The sequence below is a fragment of the Schistocerca serialis genome, chromosome 7 (assembly GCF_023864345.2).
Source record: "Schistocerca serialis cubense isolate TAMUIC-IGC-003099 chromosome 7, iqSchSeri2.2, whole genome shotgun sequence".
In the NCBI taxonomy this organism is placed as follows: domain Eukaryota; kingdom Metazoa; phylum Arthropoda; class Insecta; order Orthoptera; family Acrididae; genus Schistocerca; species Schistocerca serialis.
This window is the reverse complement of record NC_064644.1, coordinates 36,239,151-36,251,885: the sequence shown is the minus strand read 5'-3', so window position 1 is coordinate 36,251,885 and position 12,735 is coordinate 36,239,151.

The following is a 12,735-nucleotide window of genomic DNA, read 5'->3' as shown; positions in this document are numbered from 1 at the left end:
GCTGCGCTGATGGGTTTTCGACGCCCTGCGTAACCTAGCCCACCCGGACATTTGAGCCACCACACACCCAGTGTCACAACGTTTTGTTTGGAAGAATATCAAACAGTACTGTCAAATCTGGGCATGCAGCCTCGTCGCTTGCCAGTGCAACAAGATCAGCTGCCACACCTCCCCGCCTCTGGGCAAGTTTGACATTCCCACAGGATGATTCCGTCACGTACATATTGATCTGATCGAGCCTCTTGCTCCTTCGGAGAGCCATAGATATATCTTATCAACTATCAACTGTTTGTCTCGCTGGGTCAAGGCTGTCCCTCTCCCTAACGTTACTGCCGAGACGGTAGCCATGGCTTTCATTGGCTCGTGGATCACTCGTTTCGGGTGCCTGACAACTATCACCACTGATCAGGGTTGACAGTTCGAATCCTCCCTTTTCACCATCCTCTGCAATATCTGCAGTATTAAAAAAAATACACACTATGACCTATCACCCACAAAGCAATGGGTTGGTGGAGAGATGGCACCGCACCCTCAAAACGGCCCTTCGATGCCACGACTGCCTCTGGTCGGAAGCTCTTCCATGGGTACTATTTGGTCTACGCTCGACCTATAAACCTGACCTACAGGGGACTATATCTGAATTTCTTTTCCACGAGAATCCAGTCCTACTGGGGGAACTTATTCTTCCCCAGGTTAGCGCGGATCTTGCCTTCTCGCCATATTTCATTAGCCGTATGCGCACACATTTTCAGCAAATGCGTTTGCACCCGCCCATCAGTCACTCACCTTGTGAGACTTATTTTCCCACCGCACTCTCCGACTGCTCCCACGTCATGCTGCATGATGATGCGGTTAGGCAGCCTCATCAACCTCCTTATCTTGGCCCCTACAAGGTCCTGTAGTGGGGGAGCATGACTTTTGATATCATGATTAAAGTCTGCACACAGACAGTTTTTCTGCATCACCTGAAACTGGCTTTCTTTGACCCTGATGGTCTCACATCTCCCCTGTTGGACTTTGCAGACGGTCCATCCTTGATTGAGAATGAAGACGTGCTCCCATCAACCTCACTGCACACCTCTTCCACCGAAGACTATTAGCTACCGTTCGCTGGTATCCTGACCTCGCCTCCTGTTTCACCCTGCGCAGGTTTCACGCCCTCACCTCCAACGTCGGAGACACACGCACCTACTATCAGTTTGTCCTGAAGCGTGCCACTGCATCGAGTGAACGACATTTCTATAGTGACGTTCAATGACCGAGTGCTGATTCTTTTGACAGATACCGAGGTCCCGCCATCGGACGGTCCCTTACACGTCAACATTGCACACAACCTCACACTCCCTCGCAAGTGTGACCAAGTGTCTCTACGTGCTTTCATTTCTACGGATGGTTTGATCCACTTAAGGGCCACACATGCCTCCACCACACCATCGACCGCCCTGCCCGCTTACTTCTGGGCCGGCCGCCATCTCATCCAGCCACGGTGGCTGACTGACTACGAAATGGACCTGCCTCTTGCCACTCCGACTGCACAACCCAACTCATTCTAGAACTGAAGTACCTGCGGTTCGCCTGCCTACATGCACGACATGCCTTCACCCTTGGACATCTGTAGTACTCCATACTGTGGGGGGGGGGGGGGGGGGAGGGGAATGTCTGTGTGGCATTGATAGTTCGCATCGACCGCGAAACTTAATATCTGTGAACTCTAAGTACTCTGTCGAGCCTCCATCTTAACTTTACTTTAGTTAGTTCTTCGTTATACTTCATTCTGTAAGGACACAGTGTCAAGTATAAATATATACGAGCTATGACATATATGGTAATTAAGTTTTCTGTATCCCGATTACCGATCCTGCTCCCATAAAGGAAAAAAATTTATTAGAGCCGGTCTTGGGAGCAGATTTCCTATGTCATTATCAGCCGCTTCCTGACCTCGCCTGTGGTCTTTTATTATGCCACGATGGCCAGCTGCACATCAGTGGAGTTATTGGCGATGCTCTCACTGAGCGAGCTCTGCCAACACCCACACCATCATCACTGGGAAATACACCACTAGGCCATCTCCTTAAGAGTTCTGCACTCTTCAATGAACTTTGCTCTCTGACGTCAAACTACTCGTCGCTGCACACCACAAATGACATCACTAGACACAAAAACATAGACCTCTTGCAGCACATCATGTACACTGGCACCACACTGAGTGCAGCCAAGCAAAATCTCACTGCCCTACAACGTCCACAACAGCTCCGTCATTTATCCACCACCCAGAGGATGCCAGCACATTATGGGATCCTCTCCTCAAGGACTCTGAAGAGATTAGTGAAGTGTTGTGTCTCTCTGTAGTGGTGATTTTGGAAGTGTACTCCACCTAGTAATTCCTCTCTCAATGCTCTGTGCTCTCAGCCCTATTGCGCTCCCCACTGATAGGCCGTACTACCTTTGCACCATTCACAATGGTACTGTCAACCCACCCATCTGACGGAGATATTGACGCTCCCCCCCCCTCCCCCCCCCCCCTCACAAAATGAGAGCAGCTAAGGCTGCTGTGGACAAACTATTAAAAGTGGGGATCATTTGCATATCAGACAGTGTTTGGGCATCACCCAAAAAAACTAGTTTTAAAAAATATACCGATTGTAGCAGCTTTGCAGTGACTAAGGAGTGCTCAGTGCTCAAACTATCATAGACAGTTATCCCATTCCCAACCTATAGGACTTCTTACACATATTAGCAGGGGCCACAATTTTCAGTGTAGTGGACACACTGAAGACAGTGGTCGCTACACCTTCCATGCTCTTCAAGTTTTTGTACATATCTTACTGATGTAAAAATGCCACACAGATGTGGCAATGTTTCATCGACAGTGCCTTGTTCAGTTCACCATTTTGTTATGCCTATTTAGATGATATCATTATATTCTTGCCCTCAGCAAAAAGCATGATTTGCATCTAGAACAAGTTCACAACAGATTAGCCATTCATCGGATTGTCATTTATGAAAACGAACTTCAGTTACGACAAACTCATGTGACATTCATTGGCCACCCCATAAACGCTTCAGGTATCTGCCCAACACAAGAAAGATTGATCAGATATTACTCTTGCCACCACCCACTAATTATGGAGACTTATACAGATTTTTAGATGTCGTTAACTTCTTCAGAAAACACATCTCACATGCAGCTGATACTCCCCTTCCCTTGAGTGGACAAAATCCGTGCAAACCACCTTTGATAAGACCAAGGACAAATTACTGAATGTGACTACACTGGCTCATCTGTCTCCCAATGCACACCTTATCATACCATTAGATGCTTTTGACCGTGCTCTTGGTGCTGCAAAAGATAGCCAGTACCCATCATCCTCTGCAGTTTTTCTTACGTAAACTCTCAAATACGCAGCATAAGTGGTTGACCTTTGACCAAGAACTCCTCACCATCTATGAATCTTTGTGTTACTTCCAAGACGATATAGAGGGCAGACCTCTAACAATTAACATGGACCGCCACCCTTTGGCCAATGTGATATGCAACCCGTCTGCGGATTCTGCTGCAGAAAATTGTGACATCTTGACTTCATCTCACACTTCATGACCGACATGCGGTACACTAAGATAATGTGGTCGCAGACCATCTGTTGTGCATTGTCTCTATTTCTGCCTGGTATCAATTATGACGAAATCACTGAGCTGCAAGATTCAGACCAGGATTCACAAAACCTGCTTCATGACCCAGATACAGGCCTCAAACTAGAACAGCATGCCTTCCCCATCTCCACCAAACCAGTTTGGTGTGATGTATCCTGCAATCGGGTTACACCTGTCACACTGGAACCTTTCTGCAAACTGGTTTTTGATTCAGTCCACAATCTAGCACACCCTGGTATGTGACCATCTGTACTTTTAGTCATAGAATGCACATGTGAAAAGACTGTGTCACATGGACTGTAGCACGTGTCCGCTGCCAGCAGAGTAAAACAGTCTGACACTCTCAGCCCCCCCCCCCCCCCCAATTCCCAAAGGGAGGTTACAACATGTGCATATTGATATAATTGGATCCCTTCCTGACTCAGGGGGATGTTGTTACATTATCTCAATGACTGAACGAGTCATGTAGTGGGTTGAAGCAAAACGCCTACTGCTGACATATCCACTGAGATTGTCACCAAAGTCTTTGTTAATACCTGGATTTCATGCTTCAGCTGTCCTGTGTCGCACACCTGGGACCAGGTAGACAATCTGAACCCTCATCATTCAGTGAGCTGTGCCATCTTTGTTGCTGCCACTGATTCCATACCACTGTTATCATCCACAGTCAAATGGACTAGTAGAAATACGACACCAGATGTTAAAAGTGGTGCTAATGTGGCATTTAAATCACGGATGAGGCCCTTCACTGGGTCACGCTTGGGGTATGCATTGCCCATAAAGAAGAGCTTGACACCTCCTTTGTAGAAATCCTCTATTGTGAGACACTGTCACTTGCCACTGATTTCATCATGCAGGCCTTGTATCCCGCTGATCGCAACCTGTTGGATCTCATCACCTGCATACAAAACTCACATGTAACCCTTCCATCCCACCATTCAATGCCACGGGTCTTCATACATAAAGACTTTCCCACCTTATTACATGTATTGCCATGCACTGAAGCAATTCATCCAACGCTACATATGCCGTATACTGACATTCATGAAGTGATAGCACATGGCACAAACACATTAGATATTATGATTGCGAGCAGAAGATTGACAGTGTCTGTCAATAGACTGAAGCCTTCTTGGACCATCATAGACCCACCTCATCAGCTACCCTCCAGATCTGCATCTACTTCACTCTCTTCTACCCTCTTCATGTAGTGGGTGAACATTCCAGGCTTCCTCCCCAAGGACATATCTGTGATGCTCACTGACAACAATCCTGCTGTCTCCACACATTATGCAGACAGGAAATCTGGAGCCAGCACGATTTCACATTGCTACCTCCACATCTTTACTATAACCTCTGACATTTTTGTTGATATCCCATATAACTACCGAGGGCTCTCTCGTCATCACTGCATCAGCCCTACACCGCAGCTGTTATGGAAACAGCAGATAATGGCGCCCTATCACCCAACACTCCATCCATGCTGGCCAATGCGGCCGCCAGTGCCAGCACCCTTGCCGAAGCTGTCACACTGGCCCCAGTTACTTTACGTTACAGACATGCTCTCCATCCACCTGTCAATCTCTAGGACTACAAGGCCTCTGGCATCACTGCAGCTGCAGCACTAGCACACCCTAACACCACTACTTCTCCACCTTCCACTGCTTCCCCTCCTTATGTGCTCCACACTACAGGGAGTGGAGAGGGGGAGGAGGGGTAGGGGGGCACCATGTGTATCACTGCCCTAAGCTGCAGTCAACAGTAATGTCTTTGTCTCTGATTTCAGTTCACTCTGTGCCTCTGACTTGTTTGTCATGGTGTACTGTCTGCTCTGCTAATTAAGTATGAAACTGTCAAATCAGTAACAGTCTATATTACTCCATATATCCACCTATTAGTACCACTCTTCCTACACAGGAAGACCCACCTCTTTGGTAGGCCTTGTATATCATAATTACTCAGCTTCTGCAACAGGATGTCATGATCAATTACATCAAAAGCTCTAATAAGGTCAAGGAATATGATAGAAATGCATTGCTTATTGTCTACTGCAGTTAAAATTTAACCTAGGAAGGTAAAAATAGCTGACCATGTTGATCTTCCAGTTCTGCAGAATCAGAGTTGCAAATCACTTACTATCATTCCTTCATTTAGGAAGGCTATTAATCTCCTAAGAAACAGTTTTCAAGAATTTTGTCAAATCCTTGCAATACTGATATAGATAGGCCTATAGTTTGCAGCCTCACAAATGTCTCCTTTCTTCTACATTGATGCTACTTTTGATATTTTCAGATTTGTTGCAGTATTCTACTCATGAATTATGTGCTGAAAAAATCTTTTAATGGTTCTATGATAAATACTCCACTTGCTTTGATGATTGCATCTGGGATTTCACCAGAATCTGCTGTATATTTGTTGGGTAATCTTTTTATAATCATAAATAATTCCTCAGGTGTTGTAGGAGATATGAATAGAGCTCTTGAATAAACATTTGTATCCAAATATAGTGAATTGCTATCTGTTCATGAGTTGTAGTGTTTGGTATTCAGGTGTTTTGCTATATTTGAAGAGTTACTGTTAAATTTATTGCTGTGGGTTCAGTTATTTTATATAGCACCTGTTTCTTTTTGGACAAAATCCTAAGTTGCTTTAGTTTCATTCCTGCAGTTTTCTATTTCAGTTTCAGTTTTCTATTTGTTTGTCAACTACAATTTTCTTTGCTTATGATACAACTTTTTAAGTATTTACAATGAAGAAAAAGATAGATTGCTACTTACCATAAAGAAGACATGTTAAGTTGCAGACAATTAAAAGACACTTAACTAAAGCTTTTGGCCACAGCCTCCATCAGCAAAAGAGAAACACACACCATTCATACACACAAGCAAGCACACCTCGTGCACACATGGCCACCAACTTGGGCCAGAGATGCAGGAGTGGTAATTGACAATAGGCAAAAGTTTTTAAAAAAATTGTGCAGCTGTAAAAAGATTGATGCATGAAGCATACAACAACTATCATTGTCATACCAAAGTGAAAGATCTGTCTAGGAACCCAGGAAAATGCTCCTCCTGTGAAAATTGATAAACAGCTCTAAGGCTTCCATCCAGCCACTCATTGACCCGTCTAATGTGGCAGCAGAAGATAACAAAGGAAAGCCACAGTTTTAAATTTTATACTCACAAAGGAGAATCATACAAAAATACCATCATCTGAGCATCACAGAGACTCCTGTATGGAGGACATAGTAATAAGCATCCATAGCATAGAGAAACAACTGAAAGAATTGAAAGCAAATAACTTGCCATGTCTGGGTGGAGTCCCAAGTCAGTTTTACAAAGAATAGTGTATGACATTGGCCCATTACTTATTACTTAGCTTGCTTTTATCACAAATTTCTCACTCAGTAAGAAGCCCCAAGGGACTGGGACAAAAGTAAAAATGACTCGTGTTTTAGCTTTGCCTTCTGCTCAGAATTTAAGGTTATAGCTTCACTAACATTACAGTTTTAAAAGCTCCTCAAAACTTTGATCACACAAATAATCTAAAATTATTTCATCAGAAAGGTGTTGCTATTTCCCTAATATCGCTGCACTCTTTTACAGTTTACAATAAACAGATATATCTAGAGAGTAATATTATTCCTAGATTCAGTAATTATCACACTTTTCCCACCCAAGTCAAATTTTGCGTTTATTTTTACTGGCCAGTTCATAGGAGGAAGGAAATTTTCTGACAATTATGGAATCATTAAACATGCATTTTCAAATGTTATATTTTCATTCAAATATGAACTGTGCTTGATTCTTTACCATTCTGATATGTCTTCCTGTATCCCCTTTTATTTTCACTCCATTACTAGTAATTCAACAAAATACTTTCCATTCATAATTTTTTCCCTAAATTTATCTGTTATTCCTCAGATAAGGCATCCTGACATGTGAGGTATTTCCCTTCCTAGCCATCTATTTTGACTTTTATATACGGGCAGCCTGGCTTGTCCCTTTGAGCTTTTCCCTATGAATTTTCAAATAATAAATCATTTTCAACTTCTTTGAAATTCAATCCTTCCATTATCTTTTTCATAAAGTTCCTCCCTATCAGTTCTCAAGAGATTAACAACCATGTGAGACCCTTCATTATTTTCAAACAGGGGTGAACAGAAAACAATCTAGTACCTGTTGCCCATTCTTTACTTAATTCACTTTTCTGTTTCTTCCACCAATTTGGAGAAGAGGCCTTTCTGACTTTAGCAAGCATTTCCCAGAACTTTTCATTACTGTTATTCCTGTAACCAATCATCATTAATCTTTAAAAAATTTCACTTTTCCCCTCTAAGTTGATGCATAAGTTTACCTGATCCAAGTTTTCACTATATTCTTTTCCCAATCCTCCAATGACATGGCTGACATGCACTGGCAGCCAACTACTGTTTTTCTGATACATCCCCATTATCAACCTTGTTCTCCACTATTTATCAAAAACCTCACTATCACTTAACCTCCTTACCACGTCTACATTTATTTCAATATTAACTTCATCTCCAACTTATAGAATTCAACATCAAGTTCCTCACCACCGATAAAATTATCATCATTATTTTTATCATAACTACTCTCTGCATCTCTATTCTCGACTTGTTCCCTCCTTAGCATCATATCAACAGGTTCTTGCAGCACATGCTGACATTCATCAAACCATTTTCCTTCTCTTCAAATGATTTCCCCAATTCTGAACTATTATGCTCATTCCAGAATAAGATTTTCACTCTTCAAAGGCATGTACACTGATATGAAACTTCCTGACAGACTAAAACTGTGTGCCGCACCAAGACTCGAACTTGGCAGCTTTGTCTTTCACTGCAAGAGTTCTGCCAATTGAGCTTCCCATACATCACTCATAACCATCTGCCCCTGGTAACTGAATGGTCAGCGCAACAGAATGGCATACCTAACGGGCCGGGTTCCATTCCTGGCTGGGTTGGAGACTTTCTCCGCTCAGGGACTGGGTGTTGTGTTGTTCTTATCATCATCATTTCATCCCCATAGACACGCAAGTCGCAGAAGTGGCATCAACTCAAAAGACTTGCACCAGGTGAACGGTCTACCTGACAGGAGGCTGTAGCCACATAGCATTTACATTTTACGCATAACCCATCCTCACAGCTTTGTTTTCATCATTACCGCAAAAGGTAAAGGTCCTGAGTTCAAGTCTCAGTCTGGTACACAGTTTTAATCTGCCTGGGAGTTTCATATCAGTGCACACTCTGCTGCAGAGTGAAAATCTCGTTCCGGAAACATCTTCCAAACCATGGCTAAGCCATGTCTCTGCAATAGCCTGCCTTCCAGGAGTGCTAGTCTTGCAAGGTTTGTGGAAGAGCTTCTGTGAAGATCAGAAGGTAGGAGATAGGTACTGGTGGAAGTAAAGCTGTGAGGATGAGTTGTGAGTCATGCTTGGGTAGCTCAGTTTGTAGACACTTGCCCATGAAAGGCAAAGCTCACAGGCATAGAGTCTCTCTCTGGCTCAGTTTTTATCAGCCAGGAAGTTCTATTATGGTCGTTACTTTCTTTCCTCATTAATGTTTTTCATTTCACTCTCTGTCAAATTATAAAATTAAGACAAAGTCTTAATATCCATCTCTAGATCTCTTACATTTTTATGATCACATTTATTTTTAAAATAATCATTACTGTATAGTGGGGATGCTGAGTGGCAGATAGGCACAACATAAAGTCTCTCACAATTAAACTTTTTGGGCATTAAGGCCTTTGTTAACAACAGACAAACATATGCACACACACACACACACACACACACACACACACACACACACACACACACACACACACACATGCAAATGCAACTCACACTTGACTACAGTCTCTGGCAACTGGGGAAGAAGTTGTTGAGCACCCTCGATCCAGATTGCAAAGATGTCATCAATGAATGTGATCTAGATAATGGGTTAGGATTCTGAGTGCACAGGAAGGATTCCTCTAGATGGCTCCTAAACAGGTTGGCAGGGACCCATAGCTGTACCTCAGATTTGTTTGTAGGTAATGTCTTCAGAGAAGAAGTAATTGTAGGTGAGGATGTAGTTGGTCATGGCAACTAGGAAGGAGGTTGTTGGTTTGGAATTTTTTGAGCGTTGGGAAAGGTACGGTGCAATAGCGGTAAGGCCATGGGCATTAGGAAGTGATGAGCAGGGCACTGTGTGGTAAAGGGACAGGAACTGTGGAGAGTAGGTGGAGGAAGTGGTTGATATCTTTTACATAGGAGGTTAGGTTCCAAATAATAGGTTGAAGGTGGCAGTCTACGAGAGCAGAGATTCTCTCAGTGGGTCATCCTGGGTGGTTGGGTTTACGGACTTTAGGAAGCATGTAGAAGGTAGGAGTGGGGAGTGGTAGGGGTGAGCAGAGAGATGGACTCTGGGGAGAGGTTCTGGGATGGGCCTAAGGGTTTGAGGAGTGACTAGAGATCCTGCTGAATCTCTGGAATGGGGCCACTGTAGCAAGGTTTGTAGGTGGATGTATCTGATGGCTGGCAGAGTCGTTCTGCTAGGTAACCATTGCGGTTCAAAGCAACAGTGATGGAACTTTTGTCTGCAATTAGGATTATAAGGTCATGATCAGTTTTTATATGGTGAACTGTGGTTCTTTCTGCAGATTTAAGGTTAGTTAGGAAGTTGAGGTATTTCGGGAATGATAGTGAGGCAAGGTCCAAGGTTAATAAATACTGGGAATTTAACAGGCGGTGATTTGGGGGACAGTAGTGGTGAATCACAGTTGGATGGAGAAGTGAACTAAGTTAGGCAGGTTTGAATATTGGTCTTTGGTTGAGTTTGATTGGCAGGGTTGGTGGCAAAAATGTGTTCCCACAGTAGGTACTGTGCAAAGAAGAGAAGGTCTTTAGCAAGTCCTGTACGATTGAATTTGACAGTGGGGCAGAAACTGTCCCCAGAATCCATCTCTCTGCTCACCACTACCACTCCCCACACTCCTACTTTCTACATGCTTCCTAAGGATGTCTTGTTGTGGCCAGTTATTGTACCCCCACTGAGAGAATCTCTGCTCTGGTAGACCAACACCTTCAACCTATTACCACGAACCTACCTTCCTATGTAAAAGATACCAACCATTTCCTCCACTGACTCTGCACCCATTCCATACCAAGAAGTCCCTTCCATACAACCTAACCACCTGTGGTGATTGCACATGCAGTCCCTCTTAAAATATACTGAGGGTCTCATTGGAGCCTTCACAGACCAAAATTATCCTATCAACCTTGTACAAAAATAAATCGCCCATGCCTTATCTTTCCAGTCAGCCAACACCTCACAAAGTCTCACCTTCTGACCAGAGAGGAGCATTCCCCTCATAACTCAGTACCATCCAGGATTGGAGCAACTGAATTACATTCTCCTGCAGGGTTTCGACTACCTCTCATTGTGCCCTGGAATGAGAAATATCCTGCCCACTATCCTTCCCAACCCTCCCACAGTAGTATTGTGCTGTCCACTGAACCTACACAATATACTCATCCATCCCTACACAATCCCTGCTCCGAACCAATTACCTCATGGGTCATACCCCTGTAACAGACCTAGATGCAAGACCTGTCCCATACATCCTCCCACCACCGCCTACTCCAGTCCGGTCACAAACATAATCTATTCCATCAAAGGCAAGACTACCTGTGAAACCAGTCATGTGATCTGCAACCTAAGCAGCAACCACTGTGCTGCATTCTATGTAGGCATGACAACCAACAAGCTATCTGTCTGCATGAATGGCTACTGACAAACTGTGGACAAGAAACAAGTCGACCACCCGGTTGCTGAGCAGGCTGCCAAACATGACATCCTTCATTTCAATGACTGCTTCACAGTCTGGTCCATATGGATCCTTCCCACCAACACCAGCTTTTCTGAATTGCACAGGTGGGAATTTTACCTGCAATATATCCTACATTCCCATAACCGTCCTGGCCTCAACCTCCGTTAGTCATTATCCTCACAATCCAGCCTCCCTGTTCCCATTCCATCACTATACAGTCCTCATTCCACCATCGCACCCAATCTTTTTACTTTTTTACTTTTCTGCTGCCATCCCTCCCCACCTCTCCCCTGTCCTTGATCTAACCTCCCAGCTGCCCATAGCTGCTCTACCCAATCTCCAGCTCATGTCTGCATACTCCTCAGGAGCACTGCTCTAACTGCCACCCCTACCCTACTGTCCCTCCTCCTCCCTGCCTCAGCCTCCTCCTTACAACCACCCCCATCATGCACTGCTGCTGCTGTTTGCAGTGTGGCAACAGTTGCCTGAGACTGCAGTCACACGTGTGTGAGTTGCGTTTGCATGAGTGTGTGAGTCTGTCATCTATTTTTGATGAAGGCCTTGTGGCCTGAACGCTTTATCTGTGACAGTCTTTTTGTTATGCCTATCTGTGACTCAGCATCTCTGCTATAAGGTGAGTGACAACTTTTCTTTTTATAATATTGTTACATTCCATCCTTGTTTTTCCATTTGAATTTTCCAAAACTTTTTCTCAAATTCTAACTTATTCATATGGCTTGTTGACTGGTTGTTCTGTTCCAGTTGCTGTTATTGAACTTCCCTCTTTTATTCCAGTTAAAACTAGGCATTAACTCTAGACCCTCACTGAGGCAATTGTAAGTTTTCCTGTTTATTTTCTCTATTATTTTGTGTGGCAGTTTGATACATCAATCCATGTGATCTCTCTTTATGATGATCTTTGAACTCACTTGCTGTCTAGTTTTGTTCTGTGTTGTTACATTTTGTGATCACAAAATAAATAAAGTATATCATTGTAGTAAATTGGTGTTAATGTTATTATTTCACCATAATATCATTACTCTCCACACTGGTGACCCTGTGTTATATGTTTTCTATGAATACAGTGATTCGGACAATTTCTGCAATCAGAATACCACAGGACAATGAGGCCTACAATATCAATAACTGTTGTGATGTAGCAACCAGCACTGCTCACCAGTTCTACACCTAGACATATGTCCTCTGCTTCAATTTGCCACCATTGTGCTTCAAATCATGTGAAAACAGT